The 9,141-nt window shown below is 54.9% G+C and overlaps 20 non-coding genes across 20 annotated transcripts; 16 read left to right on the forward strand and 4 right to left on the reverse strand.

The window, feature by feature from the left end:
* Nucleotides 1-519: 519 nt before the first annotated feature.
* On the reverse strand, nt 520-591 carry Trnag-ucc. Its single transcript has one exon. It is a non-coding gene; the product is annotated as a tRNA-Gly (tRNA).
* A 347-nt stretch (nt 592-938) lies between these two features.
* On the forward strand, nt 939-1,009 carry Trnag-gcc. Its single transcript has one exon. It is a non-coding gene; the product is annotated as a tRNA-Gly (tRNA).
* A 380-nt stretch (nt 1,010-1,389) lies between these two features.
* On the forward strand, nt 1,390-1,463 carry Trnam-cau. The gene has a single exon. It is a non-coding gene; the product is annotated as a tRNA-Met (tRNA).
* Nucleotides 1,464-1,765: 302 nt separating this feature from the next.
* Nucleotides 1,766-1,837, forward strand: Trnae-uuc. The gene has a single exon. It is a non-coding gene; the product is annotated as a tRNA-Glu (tRNA).
* Nucleotides 1,838-2,035: 198 nt separating this feature from the next.
* Trnai-aau lies at nt 2,036-2,109 on the forward strand. Its single transcript has one exon. It is a non-coding gene; the product is annotated as a tRNA-Ile (tRNA).
* Nucleotides 2,110-2,702: 593 nt separating this feature from the next.
* On the reverse strand, nt 2,703-2,774 carry Trnag-ucc. Its single transcript has one exon. It is a non-coding gene; the product is annotated as a tRNA-Gly (tRNA).
* Nucleotides 2,775-3,120: 346 nt separating this feature from the next.
* Nucleotides 3,121-3,191, forward strand: Trnag-gcc. Its single transcript has one exon. It is a non-coding gene; the product is annotated as a tRNA-Gly (tRNA).
* Nucleotides 3,192-3,572: 381 nt separating this feature from the next.
* Trnam-cau lies at nt 3,573-3,645 on the forward strand. The gene has a single exon. It is a non-coding gene; the product is annotated as a tRNA-Met (tRNA).
* Nucleotides 3,646-3,949: 304 nt separating this feature from the next.
* On the forward strand, nt 3,950-4,021 carry Trnae-uuc. The gene has a single exon. It is a non-coding gene; the product is annotated as a tRNA-Glu (tRNA).
* A 199-nt stretch (nt 4,022-4,220) lies between these two features.
* Trnai-aau lies at nt 4,221-4,294 on the forward strand. Its single transcript has one exon. It is a non-coding gene; the product is annotated as a tRNA-Ile (tRNA).
* A 593-nt stretch (nt 4,295-4,887) lies between these two features.
* Nucleotides 4,888-4,959, reverse strand: Trnag-ucc. Its single transcript has one exon. It is a non-coding gene; the product is annotated as a tRNA-Gly (tRNA).
* Nucleotides 4,960-5,306: 347 nt separating this feature from the next.
* Nucleotides 5,307-5,377, forward strand: Trnag-gcc. The gene has a single exon. It is a non-coding gene; the product is annotated as a tRNA-Gly (tRNA).
* A 381-nt stretch (nt 5,378-5,758) lies between these two features.
* Nucleotides 5,759-5,831, forward strand: Trnam-cau. Its single transcript has one exon. It is a non-coding gene; the product is annotated as a tRNA-Met (tRNA).
* A 304-nt stretch (nt 5,832-6,135) lies between these two features.
* On the forward strand, nt 6,136-6,207 carry Trnae-uuc. Its single transcript has one exon. It is a non-coding gene; the product is annotated as a tRNA-Glu (tRNA).
* A 198-nt stretch (nt 6,208-6,405) lies between these two features.
* Nucleotides 6,406-6,479, forward strand: Trnai-aau. Its single transcript has one exon. It is a non-coding gene; the product is annotated as a tRNA-Ile (tRNA).
* A 594-nt stretch (nt 6,480-7,073) lies between these two features.
* On the reverse strand, nt 7,074-7,145 carry Trnag-ucc. Its single transcript has one exon. It is a non-coding gene; the product is annotated as a tRNA-Gly (tRNA).
* Nucleotides 7,146-7,492: 347 nt separating this feature from the next.
* Nucleotides 7,493-7,563, forward strand: Trnag-gcc. The gene has a single exon. It is a non-coding gene; the product is annotated as a tRNA-Gly (tRNA).
* A 381-nt stretch (nt 7,564-7,944) lies between these two features.
* Trnam-cau lies at nt 7,945-8,017 on the forward strand. Its single transcript has one exon. It is a non-coding gene; the product is annotated as a tRNA-Met (tRNA).
* A 304-nt stretch (nt 8,018-8,321) lies between these two features.
* Nucleotides 8,322-8,393, forward strand: Trnae-uuc. Its single transcript has one exon. It is a non-coding gene; the product is annotated as a tRNA-Glu (tRNA).
* A 198-nt stretch (nt 8,394-8,591) lies between these two features.
* Nucleotides 8,592-8,665, forward strand: Trnai-aau. The gene has a single exon. It is a non-coding gene; the product is annotated as a tRNA-Ile (tRNA).
* Nucleotides 8,666-9,141: the final 476 nt, after the last annotated feature.

The following is a 9,141-nucleotide window of genomic DNA, read 5'->3' on the forward strand; positions in this document are numbered from 1 at the left end:
GCGTGGAAGTTGATAGAGGATCCGAACCCGACTCGTCGGGGAGCGCTACAGCATTCACTCGGCAATGGCCATAATATCTTGAATACACTGGTTCTCAACCGATAAAGAGAAAATGAAAGAAAATGTCCGATTGCCGATGCGTAACAACTTTGGCCCTTGTCAGTACTTGGGCGGGTGAGCGCATGGGAACACAGGGCGCTATTGGCACTTTTACTTCCTATTTTTGTTTCTCCTTTCTTTTCGGAGCTACAGCCCGATTCGGTCAGGGAGACGCCACCGTGAAATGAAGGGGGCGTGCTGTGTGTCCATCGCCTCGCCTCTCCTTACCTCTCTCAGTCGTTTCTCGTGCTTGTCGTTTTGATATAGGCCGATTTGAGAGCGTCAGCTCTCGCGTCAGCCGAGCAAAGTCGAGACAAGTCGAGACACACTAAGGGCTGGTATGCAGCGAGTAAGAGGGCGAAAAAACAATAATTTAAGAGCGCGTGGCAAAAGTACTCATACGCGAAATTAAAAGCCTGCTGCGGTGGCCGGGAATCGAACCCGGATCAACTGCTTGGAACGCAACTATGCTGACCATTACACCACCACCGCACAAGCGAGCGCCGCGCGTCCGCGCTGTGTCGGCTTCCCGCCAGTCGGCAGCGGCCGAAGGTGATCGTACCTGGCAGGCGCATTTCGAGGCAGGCTAGGGGAGCACATCCAGACGCATTCGGACAGCGTATCCGCGCACATTTCGCATCCTTTGGCAAGAGTTGGGCGCCGGCAACGCAAGAGTACGCAGAGGACCGCGTTCTGGCGGCATTTTTAAGCAGAGCAGTGCAGTGCAGGATTCAGCGTCTGCAGCATCTTTTCCACAGAATGCTACGGCGCTTGACGGCAGTCCCACTTTCCCTTGAGACATCTGCTCGGCAAGCAGCGTCAAGTTACCGCTGGCCCGAGCATCGGTGGTTCAGTGGTAGAATGCTCGCCTGCCACGCGGGCGGCCCGGGTTCGATTCCCGGCCGATGCATCATTTTGCTTTTCCCGCGATAATGCTGCCGCGTGGCTTGAGCGCTTGAGATGCACGATCCACAAGAATGTGTAGCTGGATTTCCCTTGAGAAGGACCGAGAACGCAGCACTCGCGGGTCCCCACTAGGACGCTCGCATCATGTTCTACAGACTAGCGTCGGCCTGGCCTCACAAGTTGCTGGGTCCGGGTGCCTCCGAGGCACTGAACTTCAACGACAAGGAGTGCTGCCTATCGTTGCAACAGCTGCAGCAGCACCGCAATCAACTGGGCCGGCAGTGCACGTGTAGCAACAGAACACGTTATCCAGGAAGTACAGTGTCTCTACGTCTAATATTGGGTAAGGTGTTTACCCAGTTTCCAGGACAAGCGGTGCACCCGTGCCTCGGTAGCGCAGTAGGCAGCGCGTAAGTCTCATAATCTTAAGGTCGTGAGTTCGATCCTCACCCGGGCATTTAATTTTCTGTGACATGGTGGTGCTGTTGCTAGGGCGCCAACGTATTTCTTGTTTGTTATCCACAGCGTTTCAACGCTTCAGCGGGAAAATGTTTACTTCCTGTTATTGCTACTTACAGCTTCCCTTTTCCTCTTCTCCCAGCAGAGCATGAAGCCAAAAGCATTGCTCTGCGACGTTTGAGGTGCGCGCCTTGCCAGTCAGTATGTGCACAGATGCTCGCAAAGAGAGGGGGGCGCCGACGCGGCACTCGACACGAAATGCGACAAGCGACCGTACGAACGGTCGAACGAAACGGCCACATCCGGTGTGGTCTAGTGGCTAGGATACCTGGCTTTCACCCAGGAGGCCCGGGTTCGATTCCCGGTACCGGAACGGAATTTTTTCCACACGAATCGTGACAAGTTTGAGCTGTCCGAGCGGCCGTTTCCCGTCCTGCTCGCAATATAGCTACTGTTTCGTGACCGTCAGCAGAATATAGACTAGGGAAGCAGACACACGACGACCATAGAAATGGTGTGCGGCTTCATGCCACCTGTTTCCAGCGTAGGGCTGAGCAACTGCATCTGCCGAGGCCCGTTAGCTCAGTTGGTTAGAGCGTCGTGCTAATAACGCGAAGGTCGTGGGTTCGATCCCCCCACGGGCCACTACTCTTTTCCTACTACGAAAAGGCGGCGCCGATTTCAGCTGGCGAGTGTGGTGACCAAAAGATCATCACCCTGCGTGGAAGTTGATAGAGGATCCGAACCCGACTCGTCGGGGAGCGCTACAGCATTCACTCGGCAATGGCCATAATATCTTGAATACACTGGTTCTCAACCGATAAAGAGAAAATGAAAGAAAATGTCCGATTGCCGATGCGTAACAACTTTGGCCCTTGTCAGTACTTGGGCGGGTGAGCGCATGGGAACACAGGGCGCTATTGGCACTTTTACTTCCTATTTTTGTTTCTCCTTTCTTTTCGGAGCTACAGCCCGATTCGGTCAGGGAGACGCCACCGTGAAATGAAGGGGGCGTGCTGTGTGTCCATCGCCTCGCCTCTCCTTACCTCTCTCAGTCGTTTCTCGTGCTTGTCGTTTTGATATAGGCCGATTTGAGAGCGTCAGCTCTCGCGTCAGCCGAGCAAAGTCGAGACAAGTCGAGACACACTAAGGGCTGGTATGCAGCGAGTAAGAGGGCGAAAAAACAATAATTTAAGAGCGCGTGGCAAAAGTACTCATACGCGAAATTAAAAGCCTGCTGCGGTGGCCGGGAATCGAACCCGGATCAACTGCTTGGAACGCAACTATGCTGACCATTACACCACCACCGCACAAGCGAGCGCCGCGCGTCCGCGCTGTGTCGGCTTCCCGCCAGTCGGCAGCGGCCGAAGGTGATCGTACCTGGCAGGCGCATTTCGAGGCAGGCTAGGGGAGCACATCCAGACGCATTCGGACAGCGTATCCGCGCACATTTCGCATCCTTTGGCAAGAGTTGGGCGCCGGCAACGCAAGAGTACGCAGAGGACCGCGTTCTGGCGGCATTTTTAAGCAGAGCAGTGCAGTGCAGGATTCAGCGTCTGCAGCATCTTTTCCACAGAATGCTACGGCGCTTGACGGCAGTCCCACTTTCCTTGAGACATCTGCTCGGCAAGCAGCGTCAAGTTACCGCTGGCCCGAGCATCGGTGGTTCAGTGGTAGAATGCTCGCCTGCCACGCGGGCGGCCCGGGTTCGATTCCCGGCCGATGCATCATTTTGCTTTTCCCGCGATAATGCTGCCGCGTGGCTTGAGCGCTTGAGATGCACGATCCACAAGAATGTGTAGCTGGATTTCCCTTGAGAAGGACCGAGAACGCAGCACTCGCGGGTCCCCACTAGGACGCTCGCATCATGTTCTACAGACTAGCGTCGGCCTGGCCTCACAAGTTGCTGGGTCCGGGTGCCTCCGAGGCACTGAACTTCAACGACAAGGAGTGCTGCCTATCGTTGCAACAGCTGCAGCAGCACCGCAATCAACTGGGCCGGCAGTGCACGTGTAGCAACAGAACACGTTATCCAGGAAGTACAGTGTCTCTACGTCTAATATTGGGTAAGGTGTTTACCCAGTTTCCAGGACAAGCGGTGCACCCGTGCCTCGGTAGCGCAGTAGGCAGCGCGTAAGTCTCATAATCTTAAGGTCGTGAGTTCGATCCTCACCCGGGGCATTTAATTTTCTGTGACATGGTGGTGCTGTTGCTAGGGCGCCAACGTATTTCTTGTTTGTTATCCACAGCGTTTCAACGCTTCAGCGGGAAAATGTTTACTTCCTGTTATTGCTACTTACAGCTTCCCTTTTCCTCTTCTCCCAGCAGAGCATGAAGCCAAAAGCATTGCTCTGCGACGTTTGAGGTGCGCGCCTTGCCAGTCAGTATGTGCACAGATGCTCGCAAAGAGAGGGGGGCGCCGACGCGGCACTCGACACGAAATGCGACAAGCGACCGTACGAACGGTCGAACGAAACCGGCCACATCCGGTGTGGTCTAGTGGCTAGGATACCTGGCTTTCACCCAGGAGGCCCGGGTTCGATTCCCGGTACCGGAACGGAATTTTTTCCACACGAATCGTGACAAGTTTGAGCTGTCCGAGCGGCCCGTTTCCCGTCCTGCTCGCAATATAGCTACTGTTTCGTGACCGTCAGCAGAATATAGACTAGGGAAGCAGACACACGACGACCATAGAAATGGTGTGCGGCTTCATGCCACCTGTTTCCAGCGTAGGGCTGAGCAACTGCATCTGCCGAGGCCCGTTAGCTCAGTTGGTTAGAGCGTCGTGCTAATAACGCGAAGGTCGTGGGTTCGATCCCCCCACGGGCCACTACTCTTTTCCTACTACGAAAAGGCGGCGCCGATTTCAGCTGGCGAGTGTGGTGACCAAAAGATCATCACCCTGCGTGGAAGTTGATAGAGGATCCGAACCCGACTCGTCGGGGAGCGCTACAGCATTCACTCGGCAATGGCCATAATATCTTGAATACACTGGTTCTCAACCGATAAAGAGAAAATGAAAGAAAATGTCCGATTGCCGATGCGTAACAACTTTGGCCCTTGTCAGTACTTGGGCGGGTGAGCGCATGGGAACACAGGGCGCTATTGGCACTTTTACTTCCTATTTTTGTTTCTCCTTTCTTTTCGGAGCTACAGCCCGATTCGGTCAGGGAGACGCCACCGTGAAATGAAGGGGGCGTGCTGTGTGTCCATCGCCTCGCCTCTCCTTACCTCTCTCAGTCGTTTCTCGTGCTTGTCGTTTTGATATAGGCCGATTTGAGAGCGTCAGCTCTCGCGTCAGCCGAGCAAAGTCGAGACAAGTCGAGACACACTAAGGGCTGGTATGCAGCGAGTAAGAGGGCGAAAAAACAATAATTTAAGAGCGCGTGGCAAAAGTACTCATACGCGAAATTAAAAGCCTGCTGCGGTGGCCGGGAATCGAACCCGGATCAACTGCTTGGAACGCAACTATGCTGACCATTACACCACCACCGCACAAGCGAGCGCCGCGCGTCCGCGCTGTGTCGGCTTCCCGCCAGTCGGCAGCGGCCGAAGGTGATCGTACCTGGCAGGCGCATTTCGAGGCAGGCTAGGGGAGCACATCCAGACGCATTCGGACAGCGTATCCGCGCACATTTCGCATCCTTTGGCAAGAGTTGGGCGCCGGCAACGCAAGAGTACGCAGAGGACCGCGTTCTGGCGGCATTTTTAAGCAGAGCAGTGCAGTGCAGGATTCAGCGTCTGCAGCATCTTTTCCACAGAATGCTACGGCGCTTGACGGCAGTCCCACTTTCCCTTGAGACATCTGCTCGGCAAGCAGCGTCAAGTTACCGCTGGCCCGAGCATCGGTGGTTCAGTGGTAGAATGCTCGCCTGCCACGCGGGCGGCCCGGGTTCGATTCCCGGCCGATGCATCATTTTGCTTTTCCCGCGATAATGCTGCCGCGTGGCTTGAGCGCTTGAGATGCACGATCCACAAGAATGTGTAGCTGGATTTCCCTTGAGAAGGACCGAGAACGCAGCACTCGCGGGTCCCCACTAGGACGCTCGCATCATGTTCTACAGACTAGCGTCGGCCTGGCCTCACAAGTTGCTGGGTCCGGGTGCCTCCGAGGCACTGAACTTCAACGACAAGGAGTGCTGCCTATCGTTGCAACAGCTGCAGCAGCACCGCAATCAACTGGGCCGGCAGTGCACGTGTAGCAACAGAACACGTTATCCAGGAAGTACAGTGTCTCTACGTCTAATATTGGGTAAGGTGTTTACCCAGTTTCCAGGACAAGCGGTGCACCCGTGCCTCGGTAGCGCAGTAGGCAGCGCGTAAGTCTCATAATCTTAAGGTCGTGAGTTCGATCCTCACCCGGGGCATTTAATTTTCTGTGACATGGTGGTGCTGTTGCTAGGGCGCCAACGTATTTCTTGTTTGTTATCCACAGCGTTTCAACGCTTTCAGCGGGAAAATGTTTACTTCCTGTTATTGCTACTTACAGCTTCCCTTTTCCTCTTCTCCCAGCAGAGCATGAAGCCAAAAGCATTGCTCTGCGACGTTTGAGGTGCGCGCCTTGCCAGTCAGTATGTGCACAGATGCTCGCAAAGAGAGGGGGGCGCCGACGCGGCACTCGACACGAAATGCGACAAGCGACCGTACGAACGGTCGAACGAAACGGCCACATCCGGTGTGGTCTAGTGGCTAGGATACCTGGCTTTCACCCAGGAGGCCCGGGTTCGATTCCCGGTACCGGAACGGAATTTTTTCCACACGAATCGTGACAAGTTTGAGCTGTCCGAGCGGCCGTTTCCCGTCCTGCTCGCAATATAGCTACTGTTTCGTGACCGTCAGCAGAATATAGACTAGGGAAGCAGACACACGACGACCATAGAAATGGTGTGCGGCTTCATGCCACCTGTTTCCAGCGTAGGGCTGAGCAACTGCATCTGCCGAGGCCCGTTAGCTCAGTTGGTTAGAGCGTCGTGCTAATAACGCGAAGGTCGTGGGTTCGATCCCCCCACGGGCCACTACTCTTTTCCTACTACGAAAAGGCGGCGCCGATTTCAGCTGGCGAGTGTGGTGACCAAAAGATCATCACCCTGCGTGGAAGTTGATAGAGGATCCGAACCCGACTCGTCGGGGAGCGCTACAGCATTCACTCGGCAATGGCCATAATATCTTGAATACACTGGTTCTCAACCGATAAAGAGAAAAATGAAAGAAAATGTCCGATTGCCGATGCGTAACAACTTTGGCCCTTGTCAGTACTTGGGCGGGTGAGCGCATGGGAACACAGGGCGCTATTGGCACTTTTACTTCCTATTTTTGTTTCTCCTTTCTTTTCGGAGCTACAGCCCGATTCGGTCAGGGAGACGCCACCGTGAAATGAAGGGGGCGTGCTGTGTGTCCATCGCCTCGCCTCTCCTTACCTCTCTCAGTCGTTTCTCGTGCTTGTCGTTTTGATATAGGCCGATTTGAGAGCGTCAGCTCTCGCGTCAGCCGAGCAAAGTCGAGACAAGTCGAGACACACTAAGGGCTGGTATGCAGCGAGTAAGAGGGCGAAAAAACAATAATTTAAGAGCGCGTGGCAAAAGTACTCATACGCGAAATTAAAAGCCTGCTGCGGTGGCCGGGAATCGAACCCGGATCAACTGCTTGGAACGCAACTATGCTGACCATTACACCACCACCGCACAAGCGAGCGCCGCGCGTCCGCGCTGTGTCGGCTTCCCGCCAGTCGGCAGCGGCCGAAGGTGATCGTACCTGGCAGGCGCATTTCGAGGCAGGCTAGGGGAGCACATCCAGACGCATTCGGACAGCGTATCCGCGCACATTTCGCATCCTTTGGCAAGAGTTGGGCGCCGGCAACGCAAGAGTACGCAGAGGACCGCGTTCTGGCGGCATTTTTAAGCAGAGCAGTGCAGTGCAGGATTCAGCGTCTGCAGCATCTTTTCCACAGAATGCTACGGCGCTTGACGGCAGTCCCACTTTCCCTTGAGACATCTGCTCGGCAAGCAGCGTCAAGTTACCGCTGGCCCGAGCATCGGTGGTTCAGTGGTAGAATGCTCGCCTGCCACGCGGGCGGCCCGGGTTCGATTCCCGGCCGATGCATCATTTTGCTTTTCCCGCGATAATGCTGCCGCGTGGCTTGAGCGCTTGAGATGCACGATCCACAAGAATGTGTAGCTGGATTTCCCTTGAGAAGGACCGAGAACGCAGCACTCGCGGGTCCCCACTAGGACGCTCGCATCATGTTCTACAGACTAGCGTCGGCCTGGCCTCACAAGTTGCTGGGTCCGGGTGCCTCCGAGGCACTGAACTTCAACGACAAGGAGTGCTGCCTATCGTTGCAACAGCTGCAGCAGCACCGCAATCAACTGGGCCGGCAGTGCACGTGTAGCAACAGAACACGTTATCCAGGAAGTACAGTGTCTCTACGTCTAATATTGGGTAAGGTGTTTACCCAGTTTCCAGGACAAGCGGTGCACCCGTGCCTCGGTAGCGCAGTAGGCAGCGCGTAAGTCTCATAATCTTAAGGTCGTGAGTTCGATCCTCACCCGGGGCATTTAATTTTCTGTGACATGGTGGTGCTGTTGCTAGGGCGCCAACGTATTTCTTGTTTGTTATCCACAGCGTTTCAACGCTTCAGCGGGAAAATGTTTACTTCCTGTTATTGCTACTTACAGCTTCCCTTTTCCTCTTCTCCCAGCAGAGCATGAAGCCAAAAGCATTGCTCTGCGACGTTTGAGGTGCGCGCCTTGCCAGTCAGTATGTGCACAGATGCTCGCAAAGAGAGGGGGGGCGCCGACGCGGCACTCGACACGAAATGCGACAAGCGACCGTACGAACGGTCGAACGAAACGGCCACATCCGGTGTGGTCTAGTGGCTAGGATACCTGGCTTTCACCCAGGAGGCCCGGGTTCGATTCCCGGTACCGGAACGGAATTTTTTCCACACGAATCGTGACAAGTTTGAGCTGTCCGAGCGGCCGTTTCCCGTCCTGCTCGCAATATAGCTACTGTTTCGTGACCGTCAGCAGAATATAGACTAGGGAAGCAGACACACGACGACCATAGAAATGGTGTGCGGCTTCATGCCACCTGTTTCCAGCGTAGGGCTGAGCAACTGCATCTGCCGAGGCCCGTTAGCTCAGTTGGTTAGAGCGTCGTGCTAATAACGCGAAGGTCGTGGGTTCGATCCCCCCACGGGCCACTACTCTTTTCCTACTACGAAAAGGCGGCGCCGATTTCAGCTGGCGAGTGTGGTGACCAAAAGATCATCACCCTGCGTGGAAGTTGATAGAGGATCCGAACCCGACTCGTCGGGGAGCGCTACAGCATTCACTCGGCAATGGCCATAATATCTTGAATACACTGGTTCTCAACCGATAAAGAGAAAATGAAAGAAAATGTCCGATTGCCGATGCGTAACAACTTTGGCCCTTGTCAGTACTTGGGCGGGTGAGCGCATGGGAACACAGGGCGCTATTGGCACTTTTACTTCCTATTTTTGTTTCTCCTTTCTTTTCGGAGCTACAGCCCGATTCGGTCAGGGAGACGCCACCGTGAAATGAAGGGGGCGTGCTGTGTGTCCATCGCCTCGCCTCTCCTTACCTCTCTCAGTCGTTTCTCGTGCTTGTCGTTTTGATATAGGCCGATTTGAGAGGCGTCAGCTCTCGCGTCAGCCGA

Source organism: Schistocerca piceifrons, unplaced genomic scaffold, assembly GCF_021461385.2.
Source record: "Schistocerca piceifrons isolate TAMUIC-IGC-003096 unplaced genomic scaffold, iqSchPice1.1 HiC_scaffold_39, whole genome shotgun sequence".
Classification (NCBI taxonomy): domain Eukaryota; kingdom Metazoa; phylum Arthropoda; class Insecta; order Orthoptera; family Acrididae; genus Schistocerca; species Schistocerca piceifrons.